Source organism: Lactuca virosa, chromosome 5 (genome assembly GCF_052849685.1).
Source record: "Lactuca virosa cultivar CGN04683 chromosome 5, Lactuca_virosa_CGN04683_v6, whole genome shotgun sequence".
Taxonomy (NCBI): Eukaryota; Viridiplantae; Streptophyta; class Magnoliopsida; order Asterales; family Asteraceae; genus Lactuca; species Lactuca virosa.
The window spans coordinates 411465177-411486689 of NC_136430.1; the positions used below are offsets into that span (position 1 = coordinate 411465177).

General features: G+C 39.5%; 1 pseudogene; it reads right to left on the reverse strand.

Moving 5' to 3' along the window:
- Positions 1 to 16600: 16600 nt before the first annotated feature.
- LOC145113977 (RNA-binding protein 1 pseudogene) lies at positions 16601 to 17495 on the reverse strand (annotated as a pseudogene).
- Positions 17496 to 21513: the final 4018 nt, after the last annotated feature.

Here is a 21513-nt window from a genome sequence, read left to right on the forward strand (position 1 = left end):
GTCCTCGGTCGAGCCTCGAACGATCAAAGAAGAATTACTAGAACTAGACTGGATATCCGCAATGCAAGAAGAACTAGAAGAATTCAAAAGAAACAAAGTGTGGAAACTCGTTCCGAAGCCGCAAGGTCACACTATTGTTGGTACTAGATGGGTGTACAAGAATAAGTTGGATGAATACGGTGCGGTCGTCAGAAACAAGGCAAGGCTAGTTGCCAAGGGATATAGTAAACTTGAAGGTATTGACTATGATGAAACGTATGCTCCGGTGGCACGAATAGAAGCCATCCGAATCTTCTTAGCATACGCAGCTCACAAGAACATCAAAGTACATCAAATGGATGTGAAAAGTGCTTTTCTCAACGGTGAATTAAAAGAGGAGGTTTATCTTCAGTAACCTCCGGGCTTCGAAAGTCTTGAATTCCCAGACTACTGCTACAAGCTTGAAAAAGCAGTCTACGGTCTAAAGCAAGCCCCAAGAGCGTGGTACGAGACTCTCTCCGAATTTCTTGTCTCGTCCGGATACAAAAGAAGAGTGATTGATCCCACTTTATTTAGAAAAGCAAACGGTAATCACCTTATGCTTGTACAAATATATGTGGATGATATCATCTTCGGATCAACTGATCAGGGAATGGTGGATGAATTTGCTAAGCTCATGACCAACAAGTTCCAAATGAGCATGAATAGAGAGATTAACTTCTTTCTAGGACTTCAAGTGAAACAAGTCCCTCAAGGGATATTCATCCATCAGGAGAAATACACCACTGAACTTCTAAAGAAATACTCAATGGACAACTGTTCTTCGGCTAAGGTCCCCATGGCCTTCGGATATAAGATATCTGCTGATCCTTCCGGTGAATAAGTGGATCACAAGACTTATAGAGGTATAATTGGCTCATTGATGTACCTCACCGCAAGCCGACCAGACATCGACTTTGCAACAGGTGTATGCGCAAGATACCAGGCTGATCCAAAAATGTCACACATGACCGCAGCCAAGCAGATTCTAAGATACTTAAAGGGCAGCAAGACTCTTGGTTTATGGTACCCCGCAGGGAATGAATTCAGCCTACAAGCATTCACTGATGCAGATCATGCCGGATGCAGACTAGATCGAAAAAGCACCTCCGGTGGATGTCAATTTCTAGGTGGAAGACTCGTCAGCTGGTCATCAAGAAAACAAAATTGTGTATCACTGTCTACCGCAGAAGCAGAATATGTCGCCGCAGCCAGCTGTTATTCACAAGTCTTGTGGATGAAAACACAACTTATGGACTACGGATACAGGATGTTGCGGATACCAATTTATTGCGACTCCGAAAGTGCTATAGCGATTTCCCACAATCCAATTCAGCACTCTAAGACAAAGCATATTGAACTACGGTATCACTTCATCAAAGACCACATCCTGAAAGGTAACATTGAACTAATTTTTGTCCATACTTATGAAGAGATTGCTGATGTATTCACAAAGGCACTTGACTCTACAAAACTCAATAGTTTCTTACAAATGTTAGGAATGATGAATCCGGACCCATAATTCTTTCTGGATTGATAGGTACCGCAGACCATCCTTGGTCTCTGTTGCGGTCCTAATTGAAGTTATTTATGATAGATAGTTTTGGTATATCCTATGTACCGCAGTATATTCTATGTACTGCAGTATATCTCATGTACCGTAACTATATATCATATCTATCTTTCAATGGTCCTTATTGTTTGTTGTTACTAATTTTTGTTCAAGTGTTCTCCTCAGTTCTTCTACTGCAGTCATCTAACCATCAATCCGCAATGATAAAAGATCCATCCGCAATGAAGTCTCAATCCGCAATCACATTGATTTATTTCTCAACTGCTTCATAAATTCTTACAACATGGTGTGCTATTTAATGATCCTTCATTAAATAAGAAAAACATTCAAAAACATTCTTTGTGTAGCATATCACTGTCTCAATTCTACTTTTTGAATAAACCTTGTGTCAGACCTATTTTGGGTATGATGACAAAAAGAACGATTTTCCATAAAAAAATCTCTTTTAAACTGTCTCTTCCCATTACCCCCAAAACGTCAAATCCGTTACATCTTCCTCTTTTATACAACGGATTAACCCCTCACCACACGTTCTTCAGACGTGATGTTTTAGGGACTGACATTTCATTAAATGCTACCCCCTTTTGGAAAATCTCAAAAAATAAAATAAACCTTTTATTATCTCATCTGTGGCTGAGATTACTCTTCCTAATCAAAAACAACCCAAACGTTTTTACCTTATCCAATTTCACTTAGGGTAAAATCAATAACAGTTTCAAATCCGCCACTATAAAACCCTCTTCTTCTTCCCCAAGAAAGTTTTACGCTTTCTGAAAACTCTCAAGACGAACTTCTTCTCCTTCATCTTCTCGCACTCTGTTTTTCCTGCAAGCTCTTCAAACTCTTCTAAAAATGGTGAAATCGGGTATCTCGAAGAAACATTCCAAGGCATCTGCCTCTGGTCACCCAACTGGTTCAGACTCTGCTTCAAGGAACCAAATGCCAACGATTGCTTCAAGCAATTTTAGGGCAGTTTTCGACGAGCATTCTTCTTACAATGCTCCGATCAAGTTGATGATCAAGTTTCTGTCAAATCACCCACTATTTGGTCCTTTTGATTCTTTCACAGATGTGGTACCGCTTTCAACACTCTTCAAATGTGCTTTCTCTGTATATCGCCCTCTTAACAACCTTCAAGAGGTGCATCTGAATCTGGTGAACGATTCTTTGGTTATTCTGACCAAAGAAAAATTTCTCAACGCCATCAATCTGTTAGTTCATCCTTCAACAAAGGTCTTCACCCCAAGCATGGCGGACATTCTTTCTGTACTTTACCAAATGGGTTACCAAAAGAAGCTGAAAGGCATAGGCGAATTCAAGAAGAATCAGTTGCCTGCGTTATGGCAGTTCGTTTTCCATTTCCTGATCCGCAGTCTATCCGCCAGAACCGGAGGCACTGATTACATGGGCCTCAAGCTGTTAGAGTTAGTGTGGAGTATTTTTACTGGCCACGATGTCAACTACGGTCAGATCTTGTGGGATGAATTCCTGCAGTACATCCCCAAGGAAAGTCCAAGAGAAAATCCTACCGAGCTCACCTTTGCAAGATTCTGGTCTCTATGCATCTCAGACCTTCATGCGGATGCAGGACTAAGCATGGGCAACGATGTCAAGCTCTTCATCACCAGAGATCTAAAAAGGTACAACCCCTCTAAAGATCAATCTACTTTTGGACCCATTAGACGGCTACCAGTCCACATATTGTCTACACTTGGACTTGAAACCATTGATGTCACAGACCACATAGAGGCTACGGAAGGTATTGACCCATACCTTCCTACCCCGCCTCTACCTAGACAATCCTCATCCGCACTCATCATCCCTGGTAGTATCGCAGTCCCATCCTCCACCACTCTATCCAACCTATCTTTATCAAAAAGACGCAAGCAGTTAGCCTCAGCCCACCAAGGCCTCCGCAACATCACCAAGAAACATGGAACCCCAAAGAAGAAAGATGCTCCCAAAAACACTGAACCATCCAAGAAAAGGAAACTCAAACAAATTGTGTCCTCGGATGACGAATCAACTGAAAATCAATCTCACTCTCCCTCTATGAGTGATTCTGATGATGACGCACAACCCATTTCTATCCTCAAGAAAAGAAAGACCAATCCCACTAACCAAATGTGTGACCGGACTGATGTCGCAGCCTCTCAAAAGGCTCTGGTAGTCCTTGGGGTGGTCGCAGACCCATTCAATACAACCATCGAATTCCACTCAGATACAGAAAGTGTGTTTGTTTCAACCGAACGTGGAGACTCACCCCCAGCTCACTCCCAAGGGGATGGAACTGGTTCTCGCCCTAAGGTCTCCAGGGGTTCCCGTCTACATTTCTTTTCACCCGAGGAGTTGAACTCCATCCTTTTGTCTATAACCCAAACACTTCAAACACCTTCCCAACCGCAGGGCAATTCTTCCGCCCTTGCCAGAACTGAGCCGAGGCCAGACTTGACCACGGGTCAAGGAGACCGAGGAAGCTCAGGAAATCCTACTCTGCTTACCTCTCTTCCAGGTGGTTTAGGCATGGTGAGCACCATTGTGCCAGGATCCGTGAACCCGAGGGACACCTCGGTGCGTTTTCAAGGATTTGACGGTGATGAATCAAATGACTCATGGCTACACTACAATCCGATCTCAGAATCTGATATCAAAAAATATGCCACTTTCCGTAGGGCATTTCAAGCAAGAAAGGACCAACAAACCAAGCAGATTCAACATAAACAGCAGGAGATTGAAACCGTGGCAAAGTATTGGGCTGACGCTATTAACAATGCCAACACTGTCACCGCCATTCTGAAAGTACAAGAGTGGATGTCCACAATGGCTAAGACGGTCCGCAATGCTCAGACCATTCTTGGTGGTGAAGGTACATCAAAACTCCCTCCAACTCCAACTGTCAGAGATTCTCAAGATGATGGCACCGCAATAGAAGTTAGCTCCGCACCTACATTCGGATTCGATGACTTTGATCTCAATGAGGTAATTCAACCTACCCCTTCTGATGACGATTTAATGATTTTTGATGAGGAAGAAGCTTCGAGTGGCTCTCAACACTCAACCTCCAAGCCAAAAGAGAAAAAGAAGAAAAAGAAGATTGTTGTGTCCAGAAAAGAATTTCTGAGTCTACAAGCCAAAGTAGATCAGATTCTTGCTGCGGTTAAGCCCACTCAACCGCAACCTGAAGACCTACCGGGACCGCAGTCACTTATTGAAAGAATCGAACGACTTGAAACTCGTGAACGCCTAGCTGCTGAGCGAATTTCTTTAAAAGTTGAAATGGGAATTCGATCCCTAGATACAAGTCGTCAGGCTGATCATAAGCAGTTTATGGCTACTGCGGAGCGCCTCATCTCTGAGGTATCCGCAATCAAGGCAGATCTTCAAACAGCCACTGCGGACTAATCAACTCACTCACAGAAGCTGATAGATGAAACTCATACTGCCTATGAATCCACCATCTCGGTCCTACAATCTACCATCAACAAACTTCAACGCTCTCTATCTTCCAACTTTCATGGTCCTGAGATTCTTCAACTTACCAAGGAGATTCATCGACTACTCTTCAATACCGCCATCCCAAACAATCAGCAACTGGCTGATGCACTCAAAGCTCAATTCCAGGAGGTGTATGCCAAAGTCGATGGTCTTAAGCAATGGCTTGAGGATGCTCCGGTTTTGCATTCCTCAAGAGGGGGAAGTGATGAAGACCATCATTCAAACAACATCTCTCAACATAAGAGCCCCCCTGTCATAAATGAAAAAGTTCCCTCACCGCAACCATCTCCTCACAAGAATCCAAGCCATCAGACACCACCGCAACATCAGTCTCCACCGCAACAGAAAATCATTCAAGAAACCACTCCCTCTCCTGAGCGACCGGAGACTCCTCCCCACTTCAAGAATCTAGCATCTAACATGTCATCCGAACATTCCAATGACTGTCCCGCAACGAAACAGAAAAAAGCCGATTGGAAAGCAGCCAAATTTGCTGAGCTTATCTGGAGAGAAAACGGATTCGACATCACCCTGGATGAATCCTTAATCAATTCTTGGATCAATCCCCACCGAAGATTGTTGGATGATGACTATAAACCCTATCTTACTTTTGCTGAACCCCCTTCTGACGGTTACTGGGATGTTCCAATCTCCCCCAATGCTAAATACTTCACTGTATTTGAGCAGTTTGACCGCAGCTTACCCGATCACAAGAGACTGCCCATGGAATTTGAAAGACTCAATCGATTCTATGCTAAACATGCTTCTTCAATAGAGAAAATCTGGTCTAATGATAGACCATCCGCAGTTAAGAACTTTAAGCCCCGGAAATTCATGAAAGTTGACTTTATCCAGTATACTCTTACAAGAAGGAATCAAGACTACGTCTGCACCCAAGCTGACTTCCCATGCATGAATCCAGAAGAAGTCTTCCTGATAGCTAAGGTGTTCCAAAACAAGTCTGAAAAGTATCCTAAGATGAAGATAGCATTTGAAAGGTCAAGCTCATTTCTAAGGGAAACTATCCAAAACAAGTCTGAAAAGTATCCTAAGATGAAGATAGCATTTGAAAGGTCAAGCTCATTTCTAAGGGAAACTGTCTGTGACTTCGCAAAAATTGATGCAGACATTCACCCTGCCCTGGCCAAAAAGTTCGATCTACCAGCACTTGACTCTGCACCGATGTTTACTGAAGGTTATCAAGAAATATCTCTGGGTGCAACAAACTTCCCTGATCTTGGAGTCATTTTTAAGCGAAAGTTCAATGAAACCAAATATTTCATTCCTATGACTGCCATGAATCGTCTTACAAGGAAGCAAATTGAAATTTGTCGAACCGCAGTTCAAAAGTCAAAACACACAACTGCCGAAGTCAAGTTCGAAATTTTAAGAAGAATCACCTGGTTGGAGAATGTCAGAAAGTTTTGGTGGATTCTCATCAAGTTCCTAAAACTTGATAACTGAAGAGAAGTTAAAGAGGTCACTTAGGGGAAATTGTTGAATCATAAAAGTGACCCTCTTGAACTTGGTCTACCGCAGCCCTCAAGGATCCACAGTCCTCTCTGTTCAGCATCCTCATCCGAAGTCATCATCAACCGCAGTTCACTATCTAGCTTTCTTAAGTTTAACTCTTTATCTACTTTTGTTATAATACTCTCTATTGTCCAGTATGCCTTGCATGGCTACGCATAGATAGTTGAACCGTTGTGATATTTGAGTCTCTGTATATAGAGCTCAATCTTTCTTATTCAATACACATCTCTCTGATTACGCATCTTGAATCTCATATCTTGTGCTATTACTCTATCTTTCTTACTCTCAAAGTTCACTTGAATATAACTGAACATTGTCTCTCTTCGGAGCAAGTCATTTGTGACTTAATCACTAAGTTTGATCTCACTTACTAACTTGGTCTGAATGCATTCCTTGTTAAGAATCAACTTATGTGTATACCTTATATAACACCTGCTGTCATTTATATTTTCTTACATTTCTGCAACTAACTTGCTAATTATCTAACTCATTAACTTATTATTATTATTGAGCTTTTAGATCCTTTGAGATAAACTATTCTGCAACTATACTTGTTCTAACGTTTGTTCAATGTGTCTCAAGTTTTTCTCTCAACAGGGTCCAACGAGTTATGACCGGACCAGAGGGTACAACGAGCTATGGGACTGGAGGGTTCCACTGAGACACGTTGACCGGAAGGTCTTACAGAGTTATAGCCTCAAGTGGCTAATTACTTGTGCGTGGTATTTTGGGAAACTCACTAAGCTTTGTGTTTACCGTGTTATGTGTTATGTGTTTCAGGTTTTCTCAAATCGCGGGACGGCACTGGCTTGATTGTACACACCAGAGAAAGAATTATGTTTCGAGGATCCTGGATTATTAACAGATTAAACTCAGAGTTATGTTATGTAACTAAATGAATGATGTTTTCTGAAATGTGTTATGAAGATTATATGATTAAAAATGAAAAATTGCTTTGAAACTTCACGTCGTTACAAGTTGGTATCATAGCCTTAGTTTGAGGGATTCGGATGCACCTTCGGGTAAATCTGGACTCAGACTGAGGATTTGAGAAAAATTTTCAAAGAAATGATTTTTCTAAAACGAGCAAGAGTTTCTAAGAGAATACGAGAAGGAGCAGTGTGTACAATCAGCCAGAGCCCGAACGGTGATTTCCTAAAAATACCCTATTTGTGCTATGAGATATTTTGTGATATTATGCATGCTAGAGGATAGGCTAGGTATTTCATATTTTAGGACTAGAGTGGCCTGATTTGTGATGCCTTAGCCTAGGAGTTGCTGTTATCTGTGATGTGCTTCCGAGTATGTGCTGAGTAAGAGTATCCAGCAGGAATATTACAGAGATAGAGTTTCGAGTAGAGGAGTAATCTAGGAGAGACACCTAGATGAGCATTGGAGGAACCTACTGAGAGAGTAGCTAGATGCCCGCGTGGGGTAGAGTTTCCTGAGTTCGGTGACACCTGTTGAGTATGAGCAGAGCAATAGAGTTGTAACCTAGAGTGGGTTTTACGTGTTTAGTCGATGCCCGAATGCTACTTGCTTCGTGCTTTGTGGAACTCCCGATGATGGGAGTCAGCTACCAAGTGAATGTGACGATATTTAGGAGGTAGATGACTTGCATCATAGGAGTTTCTCAGCAGCTGATGGCGGAGAAGTATGAGAACCTAGGAAGAGCCTAGCGAGTGACCTTAGTCAGATGAGTACGCTGACATAGTAGAGCATTTCGCTGAGGAGCGAGCACGCGGGATGGGATTGGTGGTCGAGAAGGTTGAGCGGCTACTTAGAAACTCTGGGATAGTATGTGTAGAAAGTATAGGTAGATGTGGCAAGTAGTATGGGCCCGTACTACCGAAAGAAGAGGACCCATACTCGAAACAGGGGGTATTCCGGAGGTTCTAAGTAACAGATTGAGAAGTGATGTCATGGTTTGAGTACCATGCTAAGTAACAGATTGAGAAGTGATGTCATGGTTCGAGTACCATGCTAAGTAGCAGATTGAGAAGTGATGTCATGGTCGAGTACCATGCTAAGTAGCAGATTGAGAAGTGATGTCATGGTTCGAGTACCATGCTAAGTAGCAGATTGAGAAGTGATGTCATGGTTCGAGTACCATGCTAAGTAGCAGATTGAGAAGTGATGTCATGGTTTGAGAACCATGCTTTGTGGAAGATTGAGAGGTGATGTAGTAGTTCGAGTACCATGATTCGTAGCAGTTAATGCTTGTGTTTTTCAGTTATTTCGTCGTGATTGATTAGGTGGAGATCGGATGCGATAGAGTATGAGGTCAGAGGGCCATGTTGAACGAGTTTCCACGAAGCATCCCTTGTGAGGGAAGTCGAGATGATTCCAAGGTATTTTTGAGCGAGATGTCAGACGAAGTCGCAACACTCAAGGATGAGTAGAGATGGCGTTTATGGAGGATTGAGGCCTGAGTTGAGCAATCAGCCGATAGTGGAGATGTCACCTTCTGTGACCTGAGTGGTGTTATTTCCGTTTCCTGTGGGAAAACATATGAGGTGTTGAGATTTCGGTTTCTGAGCTTGGGGGTAAACCCTGAGGGTTAGCATTGATGGCGATCTTCCACCAGAGTAGTTGGGCAGTATGTCTGCCGCGAAGTAACGATATAGCATGAGCAGGTTGTCAGTGGGGACTCAGATAGTCAAGGACAAGGATGCACTCTATTTGATTATAGTAGGGCATGTATCAGCTGCAGCGTCGGACGATCAAGAGGAGTATATTGGGGCGGTGGCTCTTATTATCTATGATGGGTATCGAGTGTGGTAATGAAGTCCCCGCTCTTATGATAACTCGCGTGATGGAACGTTGGTTGAGGAGTCGAGGATGAGGAGTATGATAGTTCATTATTTCCAGACTGAGAGTCAGGGTTACTACTGGACAGTTGAGATGTCCGGTAATGGGATAGTATGAGACTCTGAATGACTAGAGGCAGTCATGATGAGAAGTTTCTGAGGATTTCATCTGAGATTCAGGGTATTTGGAGTTGCTTGATCTCTAGTGGGGAGATCATCGAGTGTTGCGCGGCACCTTCCAAGGGTAGGTGCGATGTTACTGGTAGAAACAGTCTGTGGGATAGATTGTTAATGCGCCAATCGGTGTTGGGTCGAACCCTAAGTGGGGGAGAACCGGTTATTTTATTGAAGGGATCAGAGATTTGTTCAAGAACGGTTGGAGAACTGGATATAGAGACATGCGGAATGGATTTATGAGACCAGGGTTATTGGTGGTCGAGGCGAGGTGCAGAGCAAGGTAATGCATGTTGTGTATGTTCGAGAAAGGATGAGTGTCTCCACGGCAGGTGGCTATTGGTCGAAGACCTTGTGGTGGTTGGGAATTCTTCAAGGTGATAATGGTGAATTCGAGGGGGTTGACCCGTAAGGTTAGTTCGGCGGTTGAGAATTTCTGGTGCAATGAATGGGTTGGTATTTGCAGTTGGGAAGGGCAGAAGTTGATTAGGCAACCAACTTCCAGGTCGTTATGAGTATGCTTGCATGAGTTTTGAGCATTATAGGAGGGAGTTTCGGATTGTCGTCAACATTTTCGGAGTCATTGACCATTTCTCCGTGTTTCAAATTGAGAATTGGAATATTCCGAAATTTCGGGGTTGTGTGACAGGAAGATCGGTGGTGAAAGGAATTTTGCAGGGAGGCATTGCGCATCAGAGTATGATGTCGTAAATAGGAGATCAGTGGCTGAGGCAAGACATCGTGAGGTTCTGTGATGGTGTACCGAGGTATCCGAGTTTAATGCCTTGAATTTCGGATTATTTTGGGTCTTGAGTTTGAGACGGCAAGTGGTGTATCAAGTATCTATGGTTCCAGTGGTGCCCTTCAGCTAATGGCAGCAAGTGAGGAAAATGGATTACAGTGAGAAAAGGGGTTTGGTCGTGACAGTTGCCGTCAGGAATTGTGATGCATAATTTGGATAAGTATGAGCACCTATCTATGATGGTTCGCAGAGCAAGAGTTAGTGGACGCAGTAGGTTGTTGGGATACTACGGGGAGCTGTAGTACTCACTATCCAGTGAGAGGTTCTTGGGATTCTACGGGGAGCCGTGGTACTCACTAGTCAGTGAGAGGTTGTTGGGATACTACGGGGAGCCGTAGTACTCACTAGCCAGTGAGAGGTTGTTGTGATGCTGCGGGGAGCCGTGGTACTCACTAGTTAGTGAGAGGTTCTTGTGATGCTACGGGGAGCCGTAGTACTCACTAGCCAGTGAGAGGTTGTTGTGATGCTGCGGGGAGCCGTAGTACTCACTAGTCAGCGAGAGGGTGTTGTGATACTGCGGGGAGCCGTAGTACTCACTAGTCAGCGAGAGAGTGTTGTGATGAAGTACTCTCTGATCAGAGCATGACTCATAAGAGTTTTAGGCTTGGGTAGTCCTAATATTTGAGTTGTTGGGAGCCTGGTGGTCGAACCAGGGGCGAGACTGGGGTCTCCATATTTGTCGGGAATCGTTATATTCTGAATTGAGTTGTGGTTGTCACAACCAAAGGGAAGTGGAGAAGTGGTATACGCGCGGGTTGCGGGTCATGAGTCATGAGTTGAGTGATTCATTGGAACGAGTGGTTTCAACTTTGGGTCAGATCAAACTCTCGAGTTTGAATTTGGCTCTGATGGTGCGATGGGTAGGCAAGATAAGATTCTGGATTCTGAGGTGGGTTCCATGTTGAGGGGTATTGTTTGTCATCTGATGTCTTAGACCTGTGTAGGTCAGTACTCGGGTACGGGAGGTACCGCGAGATGCATGGAACTATGTGCAGTAGATGACAGACGTCGGGGTTGAGTCGATCTTCAATTGGGATTGTAGTATTCGTTTGGGGCGAAAATAACTTTGTGACTTGTGTGTCACAATGGACCGAGATAGTGTTGTGGGAAGGAAGGCGGCGAGATGTGTTGGGCATGTAGTGGGTAACCTTTGGAGGCCCAATTGTGAGGTCGAGAGTAGACGAGGTGCTAAATGTTAAAAAGAGATATCTGGGGGAAAGTGAAGGATTACGATTTTTAGATGTTTGAGGACTTCTGAGCGAGCATGATCATTTTGTTCTTGTGTCAAAGAACAGGGTGTTGAAAGTTTATTGTTCAGATGGGTTCGGATGGTATTTCGGTGGATGGGCCCTGGTGGGAGGTGAACCCTTTCGTTCCTTGGGGCGTGATTCAGATCTTTTTGTACGTTTGGTATGAGTAATCGGTAGTCGATTGTCGGATTTTGTCTTATGAGAATCAGAGGAGCAGTGAGTTATCAGGGTTTGATGATTCGAGGAGCGAATAACATGGTGATAGCTTGAGTGGGCGGTCTAGCAGCGGGCCAGGCCACTAGAGTTCCAGATTTTGGGAAGGTCAGAAAGGCGTATCTTAGCGGCAGAAGGGTTAGTTCTGTTCCGGACTTGGGAATTTCTGTGTGGATTCAGGTGTCTATGGAAAAAGATATCAGTGTGGTATGAGATCCTTTCGGTAGTGCCTTTCGGGTTGTTGGATTCAATCTTTATGTAGTTAAGGAGAGATTTTGAGGGCGAAATCTAATTCTAGTGGGGGGAATTGTAACATCCTGATTTCCGAGGTATAACATTTCTATATGCAAGTATGAGTTTGCTTGGGTAACTCGACGAGTTGGTTCCTCAACTCATCGAGTAGGGTCGCGACTTGGTGACGTGTTTAATGAATGGACTCGACGAGTCGAGTATCTGACTCGCCGAGTCAGCGCTGCTGAGGAAAACCCTAATTACCCGGGTTTGTGACCTATTCAAAGGCTCTTATGGCCTTCATTTTCCGCCACACTTCCCCTTGAGAGACTCCAAATCGATCCAGAGAGCTTAGAGAGGTAGAGGGAGCTAATTGCTTCATTTTGGTGCATTCTTGCAAGGAAGAAGGAGAACGTTCAAGCTTGACTGACTTGAGGGGCTCAGATCTTCCACTATTTCATTCAAGGCTGCTGTTGGAGGTATGAATCCATACCTGTTTTCATATGATTAGTAGATCTCATGAATTTAGGGCTTCTTTACCCTCTTTTAAATTGAGATATGAAGCATGTGAAGTCCCTTTGAGGTTTAGACATCAGATCTGGACCTTGAGAGGTCCAGAGAGTCCCAAGAACCCAGCTTTATGCAGTTACATAAGAATATTGAACCAAAGACACCATTTTGAGGGTTATTTTGTCAATTAGAGCTAGATGGGTGATGCATGGTCATAAAGGTCGAACCTTTACGTGATTAATGAGCCTTGAGTGCATAGATCTGAAGTTTGGGAAAGTGTCTTGCACTAAAATGGCTTAATGCAAAAAGAGTTTGAATAGACTCGCCGAGTCGAGCCGCTGACTCGGCGAGTAGCCCAAGGTTTTATCCTGATGAACTGAGTCAGGTGGTGACCCGACGAGTTAGGGGTTAGCTCGTCGAGTTGAAGCTTGTTGGGGTTGCCATGAATCGACTGGACTCTACGAGTCGCTCGAGTGCACTCGACGAGTCTGGTCAAAAGTTGGACGGTTGACTTTTGTTGAACTTAGGGTTTGGTCAAGATGAGTGTAAGAGGTCAGGAAGGGTAGAATGGTCTTTTACCCTTCTGAGAGAGAGAGCATAGGAAGGGTATAGTCTAGCCTTTGAGAGTCATTGTTAACTAGAGGTAATTTATGTATGTGATTAGGCGGAGGCTAGATCAGTGTTTCGAGTACGAGATCATCCGAGTTTACCCGAGGTGAGTCTTCTCACTATACTTTACCTAGAGTAGTAATTATGTGTGACCAGAGGGTCTTATGTGCTTGCTTGAGTTATGCATTTTGTCTGTGTGATTTTATGTTATGTGCTATATAGACCGGACCGGAGGGTCCAATGAAATATGAGACCGGAAGGGACCGGAGGGTCCAACGAGCTAGACCGGACCGGAGGGTCCAACGAGCTATGACCGGACCAGAGGGTCCAACGAGCTATGGGACTGGAGGGTTCCACTGAGACACGTTGACCGTAAGGTCTTACAGAGATATAGCCTCGAGTGGCTAATTACTTGTGCGTGGTATTTTGGGGAACTCACTAAGCTTCATGCTTACCGTGTTATGTGTTATGTGTTATGTGTTTCAGGTTTTCTCAGATCGCGGGACGGCACCGGCTTGATTGTACACACGAGAGAAAGAATTATGTTTCGAGGATCCTGGATTATTAACTGATTAAACTCAAAGTTATGTTATGTAACTAAATGAATGATGTTTTCTGAAATGTGTTATGAAGATTATATGATTAAAAATGAAAATTTGTTTTGAAAATTCACGTCGTTACAATATACGGTATTATTTGTTGTTTATTATTAGTCAACTTTTAATGACTATTAATAGATAAGATTTAGGTGTTGTTTCTTTCTTTTTCTTTTTATTTTTTCTTTTTACTTAATCAACATAATGAGAAAGGACAGACAAAATTTTGTTGCCTATATGAGAATGTATATTGTAAATGATTGTTTTACCCCGGTTGTTGCAGATTTGCTGCTAAGTAATAGGCATAGGCCTCAGGTGGGTTTGGCTTTACGATGGCACTTGTCACCCTTTATTTCGGGTACCTGTTGCACCCCTGCTGTTATTAGTCCGTTTTGTTTCTCTTTACCATATCCTCAGTCTCACCATGGTGGGCAGTCACAATAGTTATTCAAACCACTTGATCCATTGCATCCGGGATCATCTATGTGAGAGAAGCAAAACAAATCACTTTCTCCATACAAAATTAAAAATGGGACAATTATCGATTTAAATAATATAAAAGATCAAAAGGGAAAATATAGTTTTTTTACCTGAACAACTTCATTAGCAGCTTATAGCCTCACAAAATCGTGGTGATACTACTATACAATATAAGTGGATACTATTTTACAAATGTTAAGCACACAATAAGAAAATAGATGCCACTATTTTTTCACTTTGAGATGTCAAATTTGCAATAATGCAGGTGACACCTTTCTTGTGTGATTGCAGCAATTGAGATGCATTTCTCTACTGTAACCAAATTTAAGAAATAAATCATAACCACTTTATGACAAAAGTGTTAAGAAAGATATTAATATGGACAAAGTATTTACATAAACAATTTGTAACATTTCGTTGAAAGTGCTTGTTTTCATATATTTTTAAATCCCAGTAAAGCATTTATTTAGGTACCTTGTTTTCTGAATCCTAATAGAGAGTCTCCCATAGAGTAATGACTTCTTAAAGATCTCCAAAGAGTAGATAATATTTCTCCCAATTAGTTGCTAAAAAAGCATTATAACATTAATTAACCCAAAAAATAAATGTATTTATTGGAAAATGAAGATGCCATGAAATTACGAAGCCTTATGATTATCTTGTCTCAAATCGGCTTCTCTAAATAGCCTAAGTCCTGAGGAAATGGTGTATAAATTCTTGTAAGCTTTTTACCACTACAGAAAGATATAAAGAATGATTACAGGGAAGTGAGGAAAAAACGGAGACAACACAGTAATTTATTATTAAATCTTACCTGAAACGAAAGATACAAAGAATAAAGGGTTTGAATTACGGTCTCTATTTCCGTTTTCACTCCGCCTCCTGCGTTGTCTCTATTTCGTGCTTTGAAGCCCCGTGAACGTTCTCCACGTAGAAATCGGAGCCTAAATCGATTAGCCCCATCGTTGTTATCCCATCTCACTCAAAGACAAAGCATCCATAGGAGGCTGAGGATATGGTAATCCATAACCCTAATTTGGCGGGAGTCGCCAACTTCACTGGAGACGATCGGACGGAGGCTACTTGATTAGATGAAAAATCTACTGATTAGGTGAAGGAATGAGTTTATGGTGTCGCAAAAAGACAACCATTGATGGCGATGATGGTGATTTTTCTTCCGTCTCTAGGGAAGTCGAATGATGACGGTGGGCGATGGGTGTGTGTGCGCGTGACATTCAAGGACCGTTCCGACCAGTTAAACAACCTTCATCGTCGGCGTTACCACCTCCGATCTACGCTATAACAGCTGATGCTTCCTTTAAACGCTAATAAAGAAGAAAGAGAGAAGGGGTCGGATGTACAAAGAGAAGCCGAAGAAGGAAGCACAAATATGTTGGATGTGATTTGGCGTTTTCTCATTTGGAGCATACGATCTTAATATTGAGACGACCGATTGAAAATCGGCAATGGTGTGAGCGATGATCGCTTGAGAGAAGAGTGAGAACGGATGAGAGAGAAGCAGAAGAAATAAGGTCAAAAAAATTAGAACAATCCGGAAGTTATTGGATAAAATAGGCGGTGGGGAAGGAAACAAAATCGAGGAAGCGATGTAGATGAGTAATCCAAAAAAATACGACAGACGAACACGTGGAGGAAGAACCGACAAAAGCACAACTGACGACAGACATAACAAAACCCTCAAATTGAAGGGAATAAACACCTGTGACATAAAAGGATGGAGGCAGAAAAGAGATGGATTTTAACATATATACATAAATAAAGGACCAAAACTGCCAAAAAGTTAGGAACTTCACTGTTCATAACTTTCATTTCTTTATATATATATATATATATATATATATATATATATATATATATATATATATATATATATATATATATACTAGTGGGGTACCCGCGCGATGCAGCGGACGATGTTTAGTTTCATTTTAGCAAATAAGTTCTAGCAATCATGTTCTTGATTGCAATTAGTTGCATTTTAACGAAGCGACGATCGGTTTTCTTTCAACCGACATCAAATTGTTATATTTGATGAATAGTTTCTTTCAGTGACGATATTCAACATTAGTTTAAAAATACTACGCAACGAAATCATATGCATCACTTTGCTGAAAGGATAAAATGGTAATACACAATAACGCACATATTTTTGAACAGCTCCCAACAATAGCAATGTACTTTGGAAGTACATTGTTATCATTGGGCATAATTGACTTTTTTCACAAAAACAAAAATTTAAGTTATAACATTCTAACATATTTTGTGTTGATTAAACCATAGTTAAATCATCGATAATAACCATAAGGATAACCACCGTAAACAGGAACAAAGTAATTGCCTATTCCATTCCCACCAGAGAGGTAATTGTTGATTCCATTCCCACCACCATTATCATCTTTTAGTACAGCCTTTTTGACCTCCACAAGCTTCCCACATAATTCATGGAAACTTTTTTGCATAACTTGTTCAACAGAATCTTTAGAATCAAAAGTGATAAAACTAAAACCTCTTGGCCTATGTGTTATGTTGTCACGCATCACAACTACATCTGTAATTCTACCGAATTTTTCAAAATAGACCTTAGGTAACCCCCTACAAAAATCTTCATAGTTTTTATATTATTGTTGCTAATAATAACATCGTTAGTTTTACCTTTTTTATTTAATCTGTTTTGGTTGTATTCGTGTCTTGGTACAACCTTTTTCACTTCAACCTGTTAAGAATCAGAAAGCATATGTCAAAAAGGATCATCTTAATTCAATTAAACCGTGAAACAATTTAGTCAAGGATTATCTTGAACAACAACATGCAAATATATTGATGGATTTTTCATGCGATTTAGGGAGTAATATGAAATCAAACAGACTAATTAAGCAAATTAGAAGTAATAAGTAGGGGATTACAGAAAACAAACCGTTCTCCCAAGAATCCTATGTGTATTAAGAAGAACTTCATTCAAAGCGGATGCTTTAGAGAAGGAAATAAACGCAAATCAACGCAAATCCACAAGAACTTCCAGTGATTCTATGCAAATCCACGAGAAGTTCCAATGATTCTATCTTTAGCAATTACAACGTCCATAACCTTTCTATACTTTCCGAAGTGTTCTCTCAACACATCCTCTGTTGTTTCCCATGATAACCCACCCACAAATACCTTGCTTTGATCACAACCCTCCATTTTGTTCCTAAACTTTAATAAAGCAGAAAAGAATCTACCTACACATAAACAAATCCTGTGTTTCAGGCGAAACCAATACAGGGGTTTTGGTGTTGAAAAAGCTTGGAATTTGCCCTAAATCAAAGAATTAGGTTGGAATTTAACCGACAACAACAATCTTCGATCAGTAAGAAGGGAGTAGTCGAGCGGGAGCAGGAATCGTATAAATAAATAGGTTGGCTTTAATTTTGGAATGGATTTCCATGAAATAGGTTTTGATCTTGCTAATTAGTAGCAAAAAGACTCTGTATTGCTGATTTCTCGAATTTGTTTTCTGATTTTTTGGGATGTACGTGGATGTGAACGAGAAACCAATCATTGGAAGATTAAGAGGCAGACACATGACAGTTAAAGACTTTGACACATGATAGTAGGAGATTGAAGTTATTTATTTATTAGAAAGGTGATAAGAAATTAAAAAATCCTTTAGTTGAACTCTTGTCAACCATAAATACTTAATCCTCTTATAAATAATAGAGATCGTCGTATAATAATAAAATAATTTTTTAGTCTTTCGCACACTAAAGAGTCACTTCTTTTTAATCCATCTATTGATACGTAATTTTCATATTATATTTTCCTACTTTTGTACCTTTACTATATATTTTTGTTATTGTATTATAATATCTAATAAAAAAGTTATGCAAGATAATGCCAAACAACTACCTTAATGACTTTTTATATGCTTAATGTAAAAAAGAAATACATTTCGTGTCCAATATATATATATGGGGATAGGGAATATACATTACAGCCCCACCTAAGCTTAGGTACTAAACTTCTAAAATATGTCGTTTTAACATGCTAAATATACCCAGTTTGGTTTCACTTGGTAAATATATCATCCTCCACAACATTTCTTTCTTTCATTATCGTTTTACCATCTCTGTTTTCTTTCCTCAATTATCGTTTATTACTTCACCCAAGTGAACATTACTAAACCCTAAACCTAAACCCTAAACCCTAAAATTTAAACCCTAAACCCTAAACCCTAAATCTAAACCCTAAACCTTAAACCCTAAACCCTAAACCAAAACACTAAACCCTAAATCTAAACCCTAAACCCTAAACCCTAAATCCTAAACCCTAAACCCTAAATCTAAACCCTAAACCCTAAACCCTAAATCCTAAACCCTAAACCCTAAATCTAAACCCTAAACCCTATTGTGTCGATCTTGAATTTACATCTTGAAGTATTAATCGTGAATCCATTAACCGTAATCTTTATATAGTAAAACAATGTATTTTCAAGAGGTTTAGTACCTAAGCTTAGGTGGGGCTGTAATGTATATTCCCTTTTCCATATATATATATATATATATATATATATATATATATCATAATCGTATAACTATTATTTTTTCATTAGTTTAATTTTATCTATTAACATGTTAAATGTTGTTACTAATATCTCATCATCAATATAGAATAAGAATAGTCAAAATTAAATCGAGAAATGTCATTCAACCTAGAACCTTATGTATTCATATAGAAAAAAGTGACGAAAAAAAAAACAAAGGACATAATTTCGTGGAAAATGATATTTTGCTCCTTTCATTTCCATGCTAAATAAAATACGTAGAGCAGTGAAAGCTACTGTTACTTTTCTTAGGAAATATTACTTTTATATGATCAAAAAGATAACCCCTAGGCAAGTAAAACGTAACGCCTCGGAAAATCAAAAGTTTTATAGGGACTAATTAAATGTAGTTTATATCACCCATAATTTTCACTTGTAAATATATTTAAACGTCTTATATAATATATTTATATATTATAAATGTGATCAGACACATGTATAGTCTCTCCCCCATAAAAAATTATTGTCCTTAATTTTTTTTCAGTGTTATGAGATTACATCTCTTACCATTTTTTACTATTTCAATAATTTCACCAAACAAGAAGTTTGATATTCCAGAAGCAAAGGCATACATATTTTTAAACCATATTATTACCCACAAAAAAGCCACATATTTCCAACCATGACAAAATCACATTGCCCATAACAAAAGCAACATGTTTTTAAACATCGTCACTGATTAAGAAAGCTATACAAATAAAAACAATCACATTTTTTTTTTACAAAATACAAACCTAACCTCACCATTCTTGATTAAAAAGGAAAAAATACATTATTCAGATGTTACAGTTGGTTAAAACAATGACAAACTTCACATTTCGAAACCTGGAAACATACACACACATAGTTAAAACAAAAACATGCAAACACAAAAAGAGGGTAGAGAGACCTTTGTGGTTGAGGTTGTTATAGAACGACAATCAAAAGCTTGCAATGAAACCTGTAACCTTATACACACATTGTTAAACATAAAAGGCAAACAAAAGAGATGGTAGAGAGAAAGATCTTTGTGGTATCATGATGGTGTAGACCCAAGTAGACAATCAAAAGCAAGAAAAATGAAATCACAAACCTTGATGAGAGAGTGAATGGGTTGACAGAGACAGAAGACGGTGGAGGGGTGTCGTCAGTGGTAAGGGGTAGAAGTGTTGGAGGCAGCATCAGTTGGAGGTAACAGTGGTCGGATGTGATGGAGTTTAAGGTCTCTAGGTTTTTCATAAATATTGTGAGATAGAATGGTACCCATAAAAAAAATGAGAGAGAGAAAGATGGTGACTCTAAATATGGAGTCTTCAAGTGAAGATTTTATAACGTGTGCTTCTTGTATTTGTGTTTTCTCAAGCATAACTGATGGTACATATTGCAATAAGACTAATACATATTTTGTGATTGGTTTAATTCTATTCACATGGATCACCATCAATTTTTTAATCACAACCATACAAATAAATCCAATGGATCAAAATCAAGCTCCTTATTTTTAAGACTTTAGTCTTAAAAACCTTTGGTTTCCTATTATAAATGCATTATAAAGTAGTATGATATATATATATATATATATATATATATATATATATATATATATATATATATATATATATATATATTAATTTCTTAATAAATTAACACATTATTAAATTTCATTTCCTTATGTTATTTGAGTCATGAAGCCAATCCAAAAAGACTCTGCTACTATTAGAAATATTATCAACGATTTTGTTAGTATTTTGGGTGTGAGGCGAAAATTATAAAGTGGATTTAAATATGAATTTGTTATTGAATCAAGTAAGACTTTGACAAGTGATCGATTTAAATAATTGATTTGAGAATGATTGGATTGACTCGAGCTTTAGTTCGAGTAGGATTTAACACTACCAATATTCAAAGCAAAAGAACTAGATACCTAATTTTGATTACTTAGGTTTTGTGATGCTTATCAAATACATTAAAACTTTTGGTTTTGTTCCAAAAAATCAAAGCAAGAAGATGACGATGAAACTAGTTACAGAGCTTTAGGTTTTACTCCAAAAATCATCGCAATCTCCTTTCTTTTAGATGAGATTTTGAAGTTCAATCTATTAATCAATATTTGGGAATTTATGAAAAATGTAAGTCTATTGCTAAAGTAAATATTTAAAATTATTAAAATTTATAATTTTAATTTTAATTTTTTTTTTTGACAAATATGATATTTTTAAGTTTATAAAAAATAAATATAATATTTAATGTTTTGATTGGATAAATATAATACTTTAATTTTTAATAAATACATAAGAAATTCTACCATTATAATCGAACCATGACGACCATATCATAATTTCAGTCTCTTTCAGGATCATCAAAACAAACACGTTTTAAAGCATCCATTTCATTAGTAAAGTATGATAATAAAATATTGTCATTTAGCAATCAACACAAAACATAATTCCAACATAGGACATCAAATTATGTATAGTTTTCGCTTCTTGATGGACCCGTTTATTTGTTTCCTATCCAAACATCTTCTCATGATATCAAAATCCATACTTTTTGTTACTCATTCGTCCTTCGTTCTATTTTAATTTCAAATGTCACTTAAATATAAATAACTAAATTTTCTGTTTAAACTTGTATAAATCG